This window comes from Amborella trichopoda, chromosome 7 (genome assembly GCF_054954075.1).
Source record: "Amborella trichopoda isolate Santa Cruz 75 chromosome 7, AtrichopodaSantaCruz75HAP2 v2.0, whole genome shotgun sequence".
Taxonomy (NCBI): domain Eukaryota; kingdom Viridiplantae; phylum Streptophyta; class Magnoliopsida; order Amborellales; family Amborellaceae; genus Amborella; species Amborella trichopoda.
This window is the reverse complement of record NC_142342.1, coordinates 26,015,157-26,036,011: the sequence shown is the minus strand read 5'-3', so window position 1 is coordinate 26,036,011 and position 20,855 is coordinate 26,015,157.

Genomic DNA, 20,855 nt, shown 5'->3' with positions numbered 1-20,855 from the left:
CCCAAATTTCAAGTCTCATGACCGTGGCTTAAACACACGATCCGAGCCCTACAAGAAAACAATCATCTTTCGATCAAACAAGCATCAGAGCAACCCCGGATCAGTCAAGGAAGGTTACACAAGTTCTAGGACAGTCATAAGGAATGTTTTGAAATTCCGTGAATTATTAAGCAAGGGCAAAATATTCATTTTGCATCCTATTTTTCTAATTTTCTTTGATTCATAATAATTGTAATTATCATCAATTAGGCTAGTTTTTTAGCGTACACTTATGTTTGGGCCCAATTCTATATAAACATGATAAACCTAATTATAAAGGACCTTCGATCATTCAATAAAAGTTTCAATTCTTACTTAAGTTCGTAGGAGTGTCTTGGAGAAAGAGAGAGGAGAGAGAAAAAATGGTTGACATCCCTTGGTAAAGTAACTTTCTCACTCCTCATCTTTTCTCTCTCTTCTCTTTCTCGCTCCTTTATCTTTTTCTCTCCTCTTTCACAAATGGCAGAAGCCTATCACCATATGTCTTTCACTCTTTCTCCTTCTCTTCTTCTCTCCCTCCCTCTTTGTATTCCCTCATGATCACTCTTCCATTCTATCACCTAGTGGTCCCTCAGGTCCACTTATTTTCTTATTCTCCAGCTTCATGTGCACCTTTGGATCTACCTTCCTTTATCTTTTCCTGATGTCCCTCATGTCTACCTCCTTTTCTCATTTTTTTCTGTGATCCCTTACAATACCTACCTGGTGCGCCCTCGCGTCCCTTCTTTACCTCTCACGTTATGTGGCCCAGTGCAACCACCGTTCCCCAAACTTTCACAACTTAGCTCCGTTTGTGCAACTTTCATAACTTAGCGCCGTCTGTGCAACTTTCCTACGTAACTCTGCATGTGCAACTTTCCCACTCCCGCCACCTTGCAGCAACCTTGCTGCCCTTTTCGCTCTCTAAGTTCAATGGTGAATACTCACTGATGCTCTCTCCTCCCACCTCGGCTGCACTCAACTCTTTCTCTCTTAACTTCACGAAGCAGCACAACCTCTCTCGCTCTAAAATCAGATGTGCCAGCTGCCACCATCATCTCTCCATTCCAACTACCTCTTCTGCACAATTCACCACCTCCAATCTCTGCGTCCAGCCTCTACTTCCTTCATCACATTGCTCTCTGCCCACCAGCAGTCAACCACCACCCCTGTCTTCGCCTCAATCACATCCCTATCTTCGTTGCGATGTCCTTCACTTCATTTCCACCACCTCTCTGCAATCACCGCCTCTCTTAAATCGCATCCCCTGCCCTCAGCCGTCCCCTTCACTCCACCCGAAATCAGGCAGCAGCCTGGCTGCCGCGTTCTACACCCCAATTCATCTTTCATCAACTGCAGCCATCTCCACCTTTCTCTTCCAACCATTCCCACAATCTCAGCCCTTTCCACCAACCTGCAACTTCCGCCCTCATGCATCCTTTTCCTTGGCTGCAACCTCCGCCTCCGCTATCCCGTTGTTTCCCCTTTCCCGCCTGCAACCTCGTGCTCTCCTCTCGCTCCAACTTTCATTGACTTCGTGCACGACCATTTCTCTTCCCTGCAACCTCATCACTCACTCTCTCTAAAAAAAACCCAAATGAACATTGTTTCTTTACCCTTGTCTTTGTCATTTTGTTTTCGTTCCCTTGTGTTTCTTTTCATTCCCGTGCTTCCACTTGTTCCCCCTGTCTCACTGCCTTTTATTTCCTGTCCCTTCCCTTTCCTTCCTTTTATTTCGTTTTGGTTAAATTTCATTTCGCTCTATTTCATTTCGTTTCATTCCCTTCTCTCCGTATTCATCCCTTGTACCTTCTCTCTCCTCTCGTATGTGCTTCCTTTCTTTCATCTTGTACTATCCCATTTTATTTCTAATACCTATTTTATTTACTCGTAGCCTGTTATATGCAAACTCAATCAGAGGTAAATGGTCATCCTAGCTGCCTGTCAAGTCAATGACACAAGCCCTTAGCATATCTTCCAAGGTCTAGCTGGTCCTCTCTAATTGTCCATCAGTTTGGGAGTGAAAGGCAGTAGTAAAGGTGAGTCTTGTCCCCATGGCTGACTATAGCCTAGCCCAAAATTTAGAAGTACCTAATGTCCCAGTCCGATACAATACTGATTGGAACTCCATGTAACTGCACTATTTTCTTAATGTACAACTGGGCTAGTCTATCCAAATTGTAATTCATACGGATCAGTAGAAAGTGGGCAGCTTTGCTTAGTCGGTCCACAATGACTCAAATGCTGTCATGTCCTGAACTTGTTCTAGGCAAGCTGGAGATAAAATCCCTAGAAATGCTTTCCCACTTCCACTTTAGCATGGGTAAGGGCTACAACAACCCAGTGAACCTGTGATGCTCAGCTTTTACTTGCTGGCATGTTAGGCACTTTGACATCAATAGTGCTACCTCCGTTTTTATGTCATTCCACCAGAATGTTTTCTTCAAGTCCCGATACATCTTAGTACTCTTGGGATGTATAGTATAACGGGAGTGATGTGCTTCTTCCAAGATAACTTTCTTCACACTCTCATCATTCGGGACACAAACCCTACCTCTAAATGTCAACAAACCATCACTGTATATAGAGAATTCGTCTCTCTTTCCCAGCTTCACCTCTTCTAAAATTTTTATAAGCTGAGGGTCCTTTTTTTGTGTCAACCGAATCTATTGAATTGATTGAGGTTTTGCCTTAATGTTGGTAATCATACTTATCACAACATTAAAGGATGGAGTCGGATGCCAATCCACTATTTCTTCTAATAATTTCATTTCTTGGATCATTAGATGGGCTAAATCTCCTACATATTTCATATTTAGAGCATCGGCCACAACGTTAGCCTTTCCTTAATGATAATGGATTGTACAATCATAGTATTTTAGGAAATCAATCCATCTTATTTGCCGCATGTTTAAATCTTTATGGGAAAAGAGGTATTTCAAGCTCTTATGATCTGTGTATATTTCGAATTGCTCCCCATATAGATAATGCCTCCAAATTTTCAGAGCCAATACTTTTGCAGCCAGCTCTAAGTCATGAATTGGATATTTCTTCTCATATTATTTCAACTATCTGGAATCATATGCCACTACCTTCCCATGTTGCATTAATACACAACCTAAGCCTTTATGTGAAGCATCACTATAAATCACAAATCCTCCACTCCCTCAGGAATAGTTAAAATAGGTGTTGAAGTCAGTCGAGCTTTTAGTTCTTGAAAACTCTCCTCACATTCCTGTGTCCACTCAAATTTGGTATTTTTTTATGTCAATTGAGTTATAGGGTTGCAATTCGAGAGAATCTTTCTACAAATCTTCTGTAATATCCTGCCAATCCCAAAATGCTTCAAACTTCAGTCACATTACTTGGTTGTTTTCAATTAATTATGGTTTCAACCTTTGAAGGATCAACTAATAAACCTTTTTGTGATATTACATGTCCTAAAAATGTCACTTGTTCAAGTTAAAATTCACATTTACTTAGTTTGACCTACAACTTCTTTTCTCTTAGTATTTGCAATACCATTCTTACATGTTGTTCATGTTCCTTACGATCCTTGGAATATATTAGAATATCATCGATGAATGCCACAATAAACTTATCCAGAAAGGGCTTAAAGACTCCATTCATCAAATCCATAAATGCAGCTGGTGCATTAGTTAATCTAAAAGGCATGACTAAAAATTCATAATGGCCATACCTTGTTCTGAAAGCTGTCTTGGGAGCATCATCACTTTTAATCTTATGCTGATGGTATCTAGATCTGAGATCAATGTTTGAAAATACTTGAGATCCTTGTAATTGATCAAGTAAACCATCAATTATGGTTACTGAATACTTATTTTTCACTGTTACTTGGTTTATCTGTTTATAATCGATACACAACCTCATGGTCCCATCTTTCTTTTTAACAAACAATACCGAAGCACCCCATGGTGACACACTAAATCTAATACAACCTTTCTCTAGTAATTCTTCCAATTGTTGTTTAAGTTCCTTATGTTCAGTGGGTGCCATTTGGTAAGGGGCTTTAAAAATTGGGGTTGTACCGGGTAGTAATTCAATAGGGAATTCAATTTCCCTGTCAGGTGGCAGCCCTGGCAATTCCTCCGGGAATACGTCAAGAAATTCTCGAACGACCGGAATGGTATCCGTATATTTTCCTTTCTATCTTTTTTAATATAAGCAAGAAAGCCTTGACATCCTTTCCGAAGGTACGATTAGCCTGAATGGAGGAAATTAAAAATGGTGGGTAAGCTTCTTTGATACCTTCGAGGTAAATACTGGTTGATTCGAAATACAAAAGGTAACCATTTTCGCGTAACAATCAATACTTGCATTGTAGAGAGACAATCCATGCTTAAGATCACATCCAAATATTGAATTTTTAGGAGTATTAAATCCACTAACAGTTCCTTTTCTTCTATCCGTATCCCACAAGATTTGTATACTGGATTGGTATTGATTGAATTCCCCATACATGTGGCTATCACTAAAATGCATTCCAATTGTTCTGGTTCTACCCTTAAGTGGCATGCAAAGTGTGGTGACACAAATGAAGGAGTAGATCTAGGATCAATCAAAACATGAGCTACTTTTTGAAAGATAGTAAGAGTACTCTGGATCACCAATTTTGAGGCCTATGCATCTTGTTTGGTGTTCGTGAATACACTCCCCTTCGTCTGAGGTTTTTTGGCTCCCTCTTCAAGCTTTGAATGTTGTTGCATTTTCAAAGCAGGACAATCTTTGATCTTGTGCCCCAACTTCCCCCATTGGAAACAAGCTTTGATTTCCCAATAACAGGGTTTCATCCCATGTCCCTTCCCACATTGTTTACAAGGCTCTGGTGGGCTTTGAAATGGCACCACCTTTGTCTTTTGTTTGCTCCTTCAGATTGTTGTCGATTAAGTGGTGTGGGCCTATTCTGACTTCTCTAGCTTTTCCTCTTTTGGTAATCTTCACAATTTTTTTCAACAATTTGGGCTTGATATACTATTTCAGCATTAGTTCTTAATTTTAAGACTGATATTCTGCTTCTGATGGCTGGTCTAAGTCCCTTTCAAATTTTTTCACCTTTCTTGCCTCATGGTTAACCTTATGTGGAGCAAACCTGGCCAATTCTATAAACTTGGCCTCATACTGTGCTACTTTCTTGTTCCCTTGAGCTAATTCCAAAATCCCATTTCTTTTTGGTCACGAATAAAATATGGGAAGTACTTTTTATTAAATGTCCCTAGAAATACTTCCCAAGTCAAGGGTTTATTTTTTAGGACCAATACTCCATTTACCATCTGTCACGACCCCGCCCCCTGACCCTATATCGTACAAGCCGATGGCGGCAGGGTGCGAGACCGCGACGTGAGGTGGCGAACTCCACTCAGGTTGGAGTAGCTCAATCGCATGAAAACACATAATCAAGAGCAAACCATGAAAGCAAAACTAAAACTATACATAAAGACAAATATTAATCCAAAAGAACAACCATTTTCATTCCAATAAATATCCAAAACTTCGTACAATTTTCTTCAAGGCACTCATGGCAAAATACAAAGTGTAAAGTGAATATCACAGTGGTAAGGCCACCAAAAGCATACTATAGGAAACTTTAGATGACAGATCTTCAAACTTCAAGTTTCAACCACCCGAGCACAACACAGTTACCCGCCTTCTACTCATAGGCTAACACTTTCACTCTACAATCATGTAAATAAGATGGAATGAGCTAACAACCCATTACGCAGATTTACACCAATGCGTCCCAACTTTGTGATAGTGATAACAGTAAACATTGCATACTAATTCACAGAATATCAAGAAGAGTCTCTCTATGATGCATTTCCGTATTCTAACAATATGATAATAAAAGCAGTTCAATTACACAGTGTATAAGTCATAAATCACTTCACTTTAGGCAACACAATAAGTTTAACAGATCACAGCTACAGAAGCTAAAGAGGCCTACTCTTGAAATAGAAGTTTCATTGCTCAAGCTAAGCCAATTCTGTAGCTTGAAACCTCTACCCTTATTCAGGAGGTAGGACAATGACAAGTGGGTGTCCCACTTCATAATGCCCTCACACACACACATACATCCCTATTTGGGGTTTTCGATAGGCAGTGGCCCTGTAAGACACGACCATCTCCTTGTGCCCCGATGGCGAGAGGGTGTTACACTACCATTAGGTGCCCCAACGTGTAGTGCCTATAATAATTGGAGGGGAGCGACACCCCTATTTTCTAGTTTCACTTCCTGACCCCATTCCTGTCATTGGGGTTGAGGTATAGTCAAATCAGTAGCCAGTAGAGTAGTATTCAACCACCAATGGGTGTGGTGGTCAAAGGCACAGTATTGCACAGTATAAACAATATCACATTACCTACTACCAATGGGTGTCCATTGCATAGTGGTCAGTATCAAGGCTTGTCAGTATCACAGTGTTTTCTCAGTACAACAGTGCGACTACCAATGGGTGGATTGCATAGTGGTCAGTATCGCAGTAATAGTAGTAGTATCACTGTAACAGTAGCGGTATCACAACCGAGCATTACAATTCAATTTCCAACAATTATAGGCAATGATGTACGCTCACTAATAGGGTCATAACTTTTAGTTCATTTGTAATTTGAAAATAGTTCCAAAACCAATTTTATACTAGACACATCTATCTTTCACAAGGGGGTAGTTTGAAGATATTTGGATCCCGTTTGGCTTCTTAGAGGTACAAGATAATGGGGGTTTCCTAGCTGCACCCTGCTGTGTACATGAGACAACAACATACCCTTCTTTATATCACGATAACTCTCAATCCGTGAAGTATTTGAGACAATTTAAAAATCAAGGTTTTAGCCAAGACTCATATCTTTCTAGCAAGGATAATTTGAAAGCATTTAGACTCCATTTGATTGTTGAAAGACCCAAGCCAAATAAGGTGATAGCTTCGAGTTTAATCAAAACCGACCGCAGTAACATGTCTTCACAAAATGATGCATAACTTTCCATCTAAGAGGAATCTCTAAATAGTTTCTACATGCAAGTTTAAGCCAACTCAAAGACCTTTCAACTGGCAGTGGTTTGATAGGAAATGGACTTCGTTTGGATAGTTAAAATCAGTGACTACAACAATGACAATGAAAGATCCAGGGAAAAACCACCAACAGTGACATACTCCTATGTTTTGAAATATAACTTTGTTTTTATAAAGAATTTCTACAGTGGACAAATACAAAATCTTACTAGACTCACCTATCTTGCTAATGGCGATGATTTGGGGTCAATTGGACCATGTTGACCGTTCAAAAGGCTCTTACAAAACATGCATGTTCCTAGAATTTCACAGTAATACTATACAGGCCTCAAGAATGTGTTCCATAACCTTCATTTCATGGTAATGAGCAAGATAACAATTATTCTCTCACGATGTATACACATAAGCGCACATTTCTTATAGGATTTGGAAATCACACATTCATTTTCAGCATCCACATTCATCATAGAGAAAAAGCCCCAATTTCAATGAACAAGGCATAAGAAATCACCACAATCACACACATCGTCGTGTGTGTTACTGTGGCAAGGAAACTTTGGTCCTTACATCTGCCACCAATGTTGTGCTTCACCTTCCAACAAAATACAGCCAAGGCGACCTTCTTATTACTAGGACATTCCATTACCTCAAATATTTTCTCCAATTGCATAATTCATCCCTCAGCTTCTAGTGGGTCTGCAACACCCTTAAAAGAAGGTGGTTTAATTTCTTAAATCATTCAATATTACACCCACCATTTCCCGTTGATGACTGCCTAGGTGGATTATTGTTTCCATCTGATGTTGCATAAGGGCAACCATATTTTCCAAGGCTTTATGAATTCCCTCCATATTAGCTTCAGCCATTCGAGATCTTGACTTCGTACTGGTTTGTACATATAATAAATATGACTTAGAGTACATTGTTTTCAAATGTTTTAGTAATCCTAAACCTATTGCTCTGATACCAAAAATTGTCACACCCCAAGTTTTATATGATTAGAATCCTTGGAATGTGACCGTCGATTCATAACAAAACAAAGTCTTAAACTTCAGCATTTATTGCGTTAAAACAATTTTCCATTTCTAAGAGTCTGTACAAAGTCTACTCATAACTAATATTAACATGAAGGTTTAGATATACATCTGATGATAGAACAAAAGTTACAGTGGTGAATTTAATCAAAAGTTACAAAGGAGAATTTAGTTATGACTACAATTTCTTCACAAGCTGGTTATGTTGTACATTCAACTAAGTGACTGCAATTACCCTGGAAAGAATTTACCGTAGTTTGATGAGTTTGGCAACTCAGTAAGTGGTCTTCATAATCCTAAAAAATAATCATGAACGGAAGAAGTAAGCATTTTAAAAAAGGAAGGTCTATAGAAACAATATGAGGAAAAGTATTTATGGATAACAATTTCACTTTAAAAGATGCACAATTAAACATAATTCAAATGATTGAAATGCATATAAACATTTTAACAAAAAATCATAACTCAAAGGATTTCACAAAGTACCCTACTGGCGTCCCAAGTAGGTCACCTATATACGTCACCACAGTCTTAGATGGGTCCAAACAATCCTTGCAAGTCCAACCATACCTCATCGACATCCAGGATGAGTCCAAATAGTCCATACCTGCATAACCGGATAGGTCCTAACAAGGCCTGCAGGTCTAACCATACCTCACTGGTGTCCCAGATGAGTCCAAAAAGTCCCTAACGGCATAACTGAATAGGTTCTAACAATCCCTGTTAGTCAGATCATACCTCACCGGCATCCCGGATGAGTCTAAATAGTCCCGACCGGCATAACCGGATAGAACCTAGCAATCCCTGCAGTTCCAAACATACCTCATCGGCATCTTGGATGAGTCCAAATAGTCCCTACCGATATAATCGGATCGGTCCTAATAATCCCTATAGGTCCACTTATACTCAAATTATCTCTGAAACTCTTTTAACATCAGAAAGAAGCCACATCATGTAGTCAAAATATCATTGAAATCATTAACAAGAGTTCACTTGCAGCAATTTAAACAATCAATTTTATTGAAATATCTGTAAGTAACCAGTCAAACATTTTTGCTATAATTTCTGAAAAGTAGCAGTTCTAAAGGACATTCTTGAAATCAAACATGATATTAGTCTATTATCAATAGAAGAACCCTTATGGGAATCCAAAATTAAATACAGAATTATCACAATTTATGGAATTGCCAATTCGTAAATAATCATTTCATAGGCAATACTACAATCAAGTGCAAAAATATCAATTTTTCAAATAATGAGGCAGTCATTTGCACATGAATTTTACAATGTCTAATATTCAAAATAGTAGAAGGAAATCTCACAATTTTATTAAAAGCGAAAATATCACGTTTATTTCTAATAATTTACAGTATATAAAATTGTCAACAATAGACAGGAAAAATAAGTTCATGTTTAAGAATTTACAACATTTAAAATTCCTAACAATAGATAAATATCACAATTTTACTAAAAAGATTCTTTTTCAAGACAATGAGGTCACTTACTTATAATACTTGGGAGAGAACTTCCAGTATCTCAAAAATTGGTTAGAGAGAAAAAGAGTTCATTGTTTCCTTCAATCCACAGAGAGGGCTCAACGTTACTGAGAAAGAGGGCATGAGAGAGAGAGAGATCATGTTGCAGGGAGAGAGTTCAATGCTTGCTTTAATTGAGTGGAATTTCATAGGCTTTTAACCCATAGAGAGATTGATATTTATCAGAGAGAGAGCATGAGAGAATGTCTTGCTGGAAGAGGGAGAGAGTCCCAGCTCCTTTTAAAACCAACATCCTACTCTTTTAGACCTTTAAAAAATATTATTGTAAAAGGATATTACGTGAGGTGTGAGGAGGGTGTTTAATTGCTAATTTCAAAATGTCACATCTTATATGATGTGTACAGATGGTGTTAAAATGTTAACTTGGAAAGTCCACGCAACTAGAAGACGTGTCACATGTAAAGAGAAGATGGGGTATAAAAAGGAAGCAAAAGTGGTAGTGGTCCTTAAGGGCCAAAATGCTCATAGGGACCATCACACTATAAAGAGTTATTTAAATTGTTTTTTTTTTTTCAAAAGCTAGGATTGTTACATTCTCCCTCCCTCAAAGAAATTTTGTCCTCTAAACTTGTGTACCTGATTACTGAAAAAGATGGGGGTATTTTTATCTGATTTCGTCTTTTCATTCTCCAGTTGACTCCATTCTCTAATGGTGCCTCCATAATACTTGGACTAAAGGAATCTCTTTGTTTCGCAACACTTGCACTCTCCTATCTAGTATCAAACTTAGCTGTTCAATGAAGGTAAGATCTTCCCTGATCGGTAAAGGTTCATATTTCAAGACATGGGAAGGGTCGAGCTAATATCCCCTTAATGAGGACACGTGGAAGACATTATGGATGTTTGCCAACTCGGGTGTGTTTGAATGCATTTTTCAGCACCTTGGTCCCTGATGCGGAATAAAGAGCAAGTAGGTCAATAAAACCTACAATACAGTGGAAATTTTGACAGTCCCAAAATTGCTATAAAATTGGTCAAGATCTTCATCATCACTGCAGAAGGACACCTGCCAAGTTTCATCGTGATCAGACATGTCTAAGGTAATGAACACAAAGAAACAATTTTGAAAAAGTTGACCTCTAGCACCTTGAAATGGACCCTGTAACTAGAGCTATACTTTTGGTGTGTCAAACAAATGTGGGACCATAGCCATTGGATCCGACATGGTTGAAAACCCCTATGGGTCAAGTTTCGGCTTAGTCGAGCACTCCAAGACAAAGTTATGTGTAAAAATATCAGAAAGGGGTAGGCTGCACACTCTTCCCGTGTGGTCACCCTGCATTAAAACATCATTAAAGGTGGCTATTTTTACAGTCACAAGCAGTGAATTTTGGGGCTTATATCTCACTCGTTCCAACTCGGATCGCGCTCAAATTTGGTGAGTGTGTTTGTCTCATTACACCGAGTGATTCAATATGTGGCACGCCCTGTGACGATACTTGAGTGGGAAGCAAAATGAGAGAGAAGTTACTGATTCGTAAAAGAAGTTGCAGAAATTTCAGCAGCAGCACACTTCACTCTAGGGCCTAAATCACGAAGCTCGCATAACCGATTGACATGAAACCAATTGCATTATGTGCGTAAGGTCTGTGGCCATCTTTGGTCCGAATGCTAGGTACGATGAACGGTTGCATTTCACACACGAAGGCATCAAAACTGCAGTAAATTCCGGCCACCAGATTTCAAGATTCCAGCTAAAAACGCAAGACGATGAAATCAATCATCTAGACACTAAATTAGGCTGGGTTTTTTGCAACATGATCGTGACGACATGCTCAGTGTGATTCAACGAAGGAATTGACGAAAAGAATCAAGGAACGAGCACACAATTGATCCAAAGTTTTCAAAGTTTACGCAAATTTCAATTTTCGTAATCATGGCTTAAAAACATGATTCACGGCTCAAAGTTGGAATCAAAATGATCGCCATGCCAAGCCTTGCAAGAAAACAATAATATTTCGATCAAACAGGAATCAAAACAACCTCGAGTCAGTCATGAAAGGTCACACAAGTTCTCAGGCAGCAATAGGGACTGTTCTGGAATTCCACACATTATTAGGCAAGGGAAAAACAGTCCTTTTGCACCTATTTTTAAACTTTATTTTAATTCAATTAAATTGTAATTATCTTCAATTCTAGATAGTTTTTGGGCATACATCCATGTTTTAACCCAATTCTATATAAACATGTAAAGCCGAATTACTGAAGGGCTTTTAAATTCATTCTTCAATCAATCAATAAAGACTTCATTTTTGCCTAAGCTCTTGGGTGTGTCTTGGAGCGAGAGAGGAGAGAGAAGAAAAGGGTCGGTACCCTTCGATAAGGTAACTTTCACTCTCCTCCCCTCTTTCTCATCTATATCTCTTTCTCTCTCTTCCTCTTCTCATAGTTATCTCTCTATCTATTTCTTCTTCTTATCACTATCTCTCTTTTTCTCTTCTTCTCATCTATATCTCTCTTTCTCTCTCTTCTTCTCATCTTTATCTCTCACTACTATCTGGCTTCACCGATTACATCTTCTCTCACCTCTCTATCTGATAGTCAGCAAAGCCTAATGCCGATTATATCTTCTCTCTCCTATCTGTCTGACACATTCAACGAGGCCTAGCACAGACTGTATCTTCTCTCTCCTCTCTGTCTGACACAGTCGACGAAGCTTAGCACCGACTGCATATTCTCTCTCCTCTCTATCTGACACAATCAGTAAAGCTTAGTATCGACTGCATCTTCTCTCTCCTCTTCTCTTCTCTGTTTGACATAGTCAGCGAAGCCTAGTGTCGACTGCGTCCTCTCTCTCTTCTCTCTTCTATCTGACATAGTCTGTGAAGCCTAGTGTCGACTGTGTTTTCTCTCTCTTCTTTGTCTAAATACAGTAGGCTAAACTCAGCACCGATTGTGTCCTCTTCTTCACTTAATGTAGCCTACGATGCCCAACGCTGATTGTGTTTTTCTCTCTTTCTTCATATTCTTCCCCTCCTCCTTCCTTTCTCTGCCCCTTCCTTCTTTCTGTTCTCTTCTTCTGTTATCTTACTTCTTATTCTTTATTTATGAATTTCATTATGTTACTCTTTCGTTTGATTCAGAAGGGCTGAGATTAGCCTTTTATGGTGGTCCAATCGTCTAGCCATAATGTTGTTCTGCCAGAACTACTGTGCCCGCTTTATTGCCACGACAGACTAACCATTGTGTCTAGCTGGTCAGTATTGGCATTGACGTCTAGCAGCAATCCCGTTGAGCCGATCTGAGTTACCAAGCCTGTTTTACTACCATGTTAGGCCAATTACTCATTTTTTTAGTCGCTGTGCTGATCTCCTTGCCTAGTCAAATTCTTCTCTCCCCCATCTTCCCTTCTCAGATTTTTCTCTTCTTCTTTTGAATGTGCATGCTGGTGTACATTCACCAAAGAGGAAAAGGTGAGGTCTTTGACCGACCTGTCTTATAATATTTTCCATATGTGTGTCATTGCAGAAACTAGAAGAACACAAGTGAAGGGAGGCGATTCCAAACCAGTTTTATTACTGGGGGGCTTTCTTCATGATCTAAGAGGGCGCCCACAAGAACCAGCTCGAGTAAGTCCCGAACCCACCTTAAGTTCCTCTCTCATCTGTTGGTAATATCTGCTCTCGTTTCCGGATAAAGTTCTAGAGAGAGCGATCTCAAAAACGCCCCCGGTCATCCCTAAAAACTCGAGACGCGTGTCACCCAATCATCCAGGATATGGAGGGAGAGATCGAGGCACCTAACCAGCTTGACAACTCCACTGGGGACTTACTACCCCATTGTCAGAATATTCTTGTTTGACTAGTTTCTTCTTTTATTATTATCTGCTTTCATTATCTTTTCATTAATCACTTATGGCTTGCAGGTTCTGTAACCCATTTACTCGGATCGGGGATTTTCTTATCCTTGCATTCGCAAGTGACCCTAGGGAACAAGTTCCTTTAACTTCGTTACTGACCATTCTTTTAAGCAAAGACCCCTTGTCTAGCTCCCAGGTCTTAACCTGAATCGGTTTGACACAAGACTTAAAAGTCCCTCATTCCCCATCTCCTCGCTCTGGTGGAACCTCTACCAAGGCACCCTGCATCGGAAGCACATCTGTTGGCACACACAGCATGCACCCAGCCACTGGCAAGTCACTTGTCGGTCATATTCTTGAGGTACACTGAAAGGCTGCTCAGTCCCTATCTGCAAAAGGCAAGCAACTTGCCATTGCTTCCGTGGTTCGCCGTAAGGCTTCTCCCCACAATCTTGCACCACCACGGGTCTCTATACCTAGGGGCTCGACACGTAGGGGTGGAGACCCTCAGGCTTCCACTTCTTTCACACACCATCAGGCTCGTGGGTCACCCACTCGAGCCACACATCGGGGCAACCCTTTTGTTACCTCGAGCCAGCATCCAAGATCGGACCTCCCAAGGTCAGGTCCTACACATGCTGCTCATATGCATCTCACTACTCAAGGAAATGTCATTATTGCGCCACCCAGAGAACACAGGAGACGACCTCCTCGTCCTTACTCAACACACACAAGCGCACCCCGTATGGGGTAGGCCTCCACCTGTTCTCTTACAGACACATGCCCGCAGTTCTCAGCCTCATAAGGCCAGATCACTTGCTCGAGCCCAGGTTGACCCTCGGGTCATCCGTGAGCCCTCTTCATGGGGTGCGCAGCATCGCCATCACAGACAGCTCCTCGCCCTCGACTCAAGCATCTATATGAGTCAACCTCACTCTTGCCTGCTCCTCCTTCTGCGAGCAAACACCTTCAGCCTTGGTACTCGAAGACTTTTCCCAAGAGTACCATCTTGAACCAGCCCTCTCATTTCGGTCATGTCTCTAGAGCCCACAAGAGAGCTCAGGGAAATGACTTGATGGAAGATCAAGTCCTTCGTCCTCCCCGGCCCAAGATGACTCCAATCCCTAGCCCTCATTCTTTGCCGCACCTGATGGAGACAACTCTCTCTTCTGTGAGAGTCAACCAACTACGGTCTCAATCATTGTTTTGGTTCGAGGTCCGTCAAAGCCTCAAAGTTAAGCGTGATAGAGATCTGCGAATTTTGACTAAGGGAGTGACCAAGGTTGTCAAGGCAACCTATTCCAACAACCCCCTTTGCCTGAGACCATTCTACCCTCTTCAAGTTATGAAGCCCGAAGAAGAAGACCATGAGCCTTGCACTGTGGTTAGTGTCATAGAAGATGACCTGGCTACTCAGGAGCCACGATCCCAACACCTCAAGAACTGGTCTGCACAAGATCGGCATAAAAGAATCGGGGTCCAGTCGGGGAATGCTGGCCCCCTATTGACTGATCTACCACGCAAAACCTGTCAAGTTTGCAAGCCCTCAACTATAAATAATGCTGAGCTCCCTAGAGAAACAGTCAGCATAATGGCTGCAAGGGAGCCTGGTGATGCGCAGGAAGAGCGCATGAATAAGTTTGAAGAGATGGTGCGCGTGATGATGGAAAAGATTGATCGTATAGATGTCACACGATAATCAGCTAATCATGAGGTCAATTCCCATGACTCTGATGGTGCACCTCTAAGGCAGCCCCTTCCCTCTGCCGCACAGGACAATTATGTCCCTCACCCCATCTCTCAAGTAGACCTTGATGCTATTTTTACCCATAGCCTGAAAAACAGAAATATTTCGGGAGTACAAAGGTGCAACGCCTTATCAAAGGCCGTACCCTTCGTATATTGACTAGGTCCCCTTTCCCTCTGATTACGAGAAAGGGAAGTTCCCCCTATTCAGTGGAACCACCTTCCCGAACCAGCACATAGCCCATTTCCAAGCAGCGTGTCGAGAAACAGCGACTAATGGGAGACTCCTTTTCATTCAGTTTGTTGAGCTTGATGGCCCGAGCTTTCAATGGTATGCTCGACTTCCTCCAAACTCGGTGCGTACTTGGGAAGAAATGGAGAAGAAATAGATAAACTCTTCGACCAACGCTTCTGTGAGGTTGAAAGAGAGGTTCAAACCATTGAACTTCTTACCTTGACTCAAGACCCTGATGAGCCTGTGGACCAGTTCATATCGAGATGGAGAAATTTGGCCGCTCGCCATCCCAACCCTATGCCTGAGAAGGAAGCAATTCAAACTTGCATGTGGAACATGCGATCTGAGATTGCTCTACACGTTAAAGCTTCTAATCCAACTTCCATGTTAGAACTAATCTCAAAATCAATCCGCATAGAAAGTCTATCACGCCACCACGGTGGATGACCACAAATATCTACGAGCTCAACGAATAACCAAAGAAATGGTAGTTCTCGGAACAACACCCAGGGCAATCAACAGAAAGGTGCAATCAGTGCCATTGGTACGGCCAGTGATCCCAAGAAGGCTCCTTCCCAAACTTTGGACCTCTCCAAACAAGTGAGCACAGCAAAGACAACACCTCAGGCAGGCAATCAACAACAATCCAACAATCGTGTGCCCCCACCAGGCAATCTTAATAGGAACGATTATTTCACCAGGCATAAGAAAAAGGTCTACCCCTTCGAGAAGGAATGGGTCCCTACACTATTTCGGTTATTACTATAGCAGATTATGATTCATCTTTTAGAAACCAAGTTGATCTTTTAGAAACCAAGTTTCCTGAGCTAACTGGCCTTGACACTCAAGCAAACTATTGTGCCTATCATAGAAGGATCAATCATCCCACGGACGACTACTACACGCTAATGGATATTATTGAAGCCCTAATTCAGCAGGGTCAGATAAAGCTTAAAGACTTGAAGAAATCAATGCAGCAGAAGCCTCCCATGTAGTAACAGTCCAAGAGGAAGACAAAATGTCTGATATCCTTCATGCCTTCTTTGTTATAATGCTTCAGGCAAGTACAATCACACTGAAACTTGCAAGGTAGCCTTGATGCCTTGCCCGAGGGACTGAGAACCGTTGGTGCCCGTATCACCAAATAAGGGATCATTACCTGTGGGAATGCACCAGTTTCCTTGAAATCTTCACAGAGAAAATGCAGGAATGTCAGAAGTTTTACAACCTCCTAGTAAATGATCCCCAAGCCACTGCTTCACCGTTACAAGAGGACCTCACAACACAAGACTCTCTTGATGAATCAGACTCAGCTGAACTCTCGACTTCCCATCCGTGGATAGTCTACCATGGGCGAAGCAAACTCAAATCCTTAAGATGAGAAGCAATTCGCCAAGCTAAGGCTGTTCACAAGCCTAGTGAGACGAATCAAACATCACCATGTGGAAACAAAAGGAGGCGAGCACCGAGGGCTGTTAGCCAGAAAAACAAGGCGGCTTAACCACCGGATGAGCAATAGTTTCTTAAGCCGCTTCCCCCACTGCCGAACTTACTAGATTTTATCCCTAACACAGTCCTCCTTCCTTCTCATCGAGAGGACGTCCTCGTGCCATCTCCCACTCAGAGAACGTCTAATGCGGGTGACGACGTTAAAAGCACTCCCCAATGGTCTAAGCACGGGAAAGACCTAAAAGACCCCCTGCACTCGTCCAACACTGGCGATGATGTAAAATGCTGCCCAGATCGATCTGATGAGGGGAACGACCTTAAAAGTCCCCCGTCTTCTAGCTCTTCTTCTTCTTCTTCTTCTGCTTTTGATCCTTCCTCTTCTTCATCTCCTACAGGTACAATCTTGATATGTCCCAACTTCAAGGCTCTCGATAGAGAACTTGCAGGATCCAACATAACCAAGAAGTAGAGAAAGCGATTAAAGAAGACGCTGGCCCAGAAAGCAGGATTCTTGTCAGTTGCTAATGCCCTGGCAGTTAGAGCCAAAGCACAACCACCCTCTTCAAGCAAGCGCAGAAAGTCGAAGCTAAAGAAACCTCAGTGGCCTCCTTAGGCCGACTTTGAGCAGAGACTGGGAGAATCGAGGGGGCAGAGCTTTTATTCTCAAAAGGCTTGTCATATGGTGCAAGTCTATGAAGCACCAATCAGTGTGGAGCAAACACTGGACACATCTGTGCAAAGACTGTGTGATTCAAACAAGGACTCTTCTCGCCCAACCACCTTCGAGCCTCAGCTTCCCTGCCACTTTCAAAAAAAGCTCCCACAGCCTAACTTGCTTCCCAGGTTTGAGATTGTTCCGTCCCTTGGTTCGAGAAAGGGGCAGAAATCACGACATACTTCGGAGCCCTCTCGGAAGCAGAGATGTCAGGGTCATGGGTCTCTGCACTTGAGGTTGTTGAAAAGGCCTCCAAAAACAACGAGGATCAGTTGCAAAAAGCTCCAAAAGAATGGGAAGAAGGCGGTCAAGCTACTGCCAATGAGCTCAAAGAAATAAATGTCGGTGATGTTGCCGACCCTTGGCCTACTTTCATCTCAATAAATAGGTCACCAGAAGAGAAAGAAACTTCACTATTTTCTTGCGAGCAAATCGAAACGTCTTTGCTTGGCATTACCATGAGATGCCCGACTTAGTTCCTCAAGTAGCTGTTCACCATCTCGACATCGATCCAACTATCAAACCCGTCAAATAGAAATTGAGAAGGTTCAGGCCTGACCTTGAGAAGCAGATAGAGGTTGAGGTGACCAAACTCAGACAAGCAGGCTTTATTCGTGAAGTCAAATACCAGAAATCACTGGCAAATGTTGTTCCTGACAAGAAGAAAAACGACCAAATTAGGGTATATATTAACTTTCGCGACCTCAATACCGCCTGTCTCAAGGATGACTGCCCGTTGCCATTCACCGAGATGCTCATCGACTCTACGGCTCACTGTCAAATCTTTTCCTTCATGGATGGTTACTCCGGTGTAACCAGATACAGATGGTGCTTAAAGATGAAGAAGTCACTGCGTTCTTAACTCCAAAAGGGATCTTTTGTTACACGATGATGCCTTTTTGATTAAAGAATGCTAGTGCCACATATTATTTGCAATGACGACCATCTTCAAAGACATGATGGACAAAGAGGTGGAGTGTTATGTAGATGATTTGGTGGTAAAATCCGAAGAGAAAGATGCTCACGTGAGAGACCTTGAAATGGTATTCAAGCGACTACGCCTTCATCAACATAAAATGAACTTGTTGAAACGTGCCTTTGGTTTACATTCGAGAAAATTCTTGGGGTTCATTGTCAAACATCGAGGGATTGAAGTTGAGCCGGTCATGATCAAGGTAATCTAGGAAATGTTGTCACCAACTAAATTACAAGAATTGCATCTCTCCAAGGGTAGTTGGCATACATTCGCTGATTCATCTCAAATCTTTCAGGCCGTTGTAAACCCTTTACTCACCTGTTAAAGAAAGATACCCCATTCATTAGGGATGAGGCATGTCAGTCAGCACTTGGTGACATCAAACAATATCTACTCAACCCACCAATACTCTCTACACCAGTGCTAGGAAAACCTCTCATTTTATACATGATAGCTCTGGACGACTCACTCGGGGCATTGTTGGCCCAAAATAATGAAGAGGGAAAAGAAACAGCGTTGTACTATTTCAGCCCTAGGATGCAAGGGGCTGAAAAGAATTATCCCCTTATAGAGAAGATGTACTTGGCCTTAAGTACAAAAACTCCGCCATTACTTACTCGGCCATGAAGTGAAACTTATATCAAAAGCAGATCCTGTAAAGTTTCTCATGACACGCCCTTGCTTATGAGGATGCCTCGCTAAATGGGCATTATTGCTGATGTAATTTGACATCACGTATGTCCCACAAAAGGCCATCAAGGGCCAAACCATGTTTAATTTTCTCGTGGCACATCCCGTACCCGCGGAATCTCCATCATCATGCAATCTCCCTGATGAAGAGGTATTCTGTGTTGAGATTCCTCATGTATGAGAATTGTACTTCGATGGAGCCTTTCAATTTGACTGAGGAGGAGCCAGAGTAGTATTCCTAACCCCAAAGGGAGGGGTATTGCAACTTTTTTTTTTCCGTCACCCGAGTCAGTTCTCATAACGAGGCAGAATATCATGCCCTTAAAATTGGGTTGGAGATAGCCTACGATTTAGACTTGGAGCAGCTCAAGATCTATGATGACTCTGAGTTGGTTATCCAGCAACTCAAAGGGATCAATGATGTATGGAAAGACACTCTCAAGCCTTATCACGATACTGCAAAATCGTATATGGCCCAGTTTGAAGAAGTATCTCTAAGTCATATCCCCAGGAGGTTAAACTCTTAGGTAGATGTACTTGAGAAACTCAGAGCCACAATTCAATTGTCCTCATCAGGACCCACGCTTATTTGTGGGGTAGAGTGGAGACCCATTGAACTAAGAACCGAGGTCGACGCTGAAGATGAGAGGAATATCTTCCCGGAGTGTCCTCCTTATCCATTTGGAGCGCTTCTATCAGCTAAGGAAGCAATTAAGGCTGAAGAAGGTGGAAATTGAGAAGGTGGAAGATTGGAGAGAGCATTAGTTTCCTAAAACCTGGCAGGCTCCCGAAAGATCATTCCGAATGCAACAACATACGTCAAATGTCCACCAAGTATACTCTCCTTATAGGAGATGCTCTTTTCAGATGATCATTTGACGATATTCTTCTTAGATGTGTGGACGTCAAAGATGCAAACAAGGTGTTAGAAGTGGTCCACTCAGGCATTTATGGATTACACCAGTCCGGTCCTATGCTCTATGAAGGAATACGCAAGTTGGGATACTATTGGCCTTCCTTGATCGTCGATTCCTTAAACTATGCTAAAAAGTGTCAAGTGTGTCAAATATACTCAAGCCTTGTTCACCAGCCTCCAGAGCCCTTACACCCTACAGTGGCGTCATGGCCCTTCTCACAATGGGGTATGGACAATGTAAGGCCTATTGATCCTCCTTCAGTAATGGGTCATGTCTTTATTCTAGCTGCAACAGATTGCTTCTCTATGTGGGCTGAAGCGGTCCCACTTAAGCAAGCTCCCGGTGCAACAGTGGCCAACTTTGTGTGACATCACATTCTATACCGGTTTGGGGTGCCTGATATGATTATCTCTGATAATGGCCCTCAATTTTTGGAGCCACCATAATGATTGCTTGGTTAACCAGTTTGGGTTCGAATGGAGGTACTCCACTATGTACCAACCTAGGGCGAATAGATTAGTTGAGGCCTTCAATAAGACTCTGTGCAACACTTTATAAAAATTGGTATTAAAGACGAAAAAGAACTGGCATGAGACGTTTCCTGAAGCACTATGGGCTTATCGTACTACTACGCGAAATGCTACTGATTTCACTCCTTATTCTCTGATCTATGGGGGTGAAGCAGTTTTACCTCT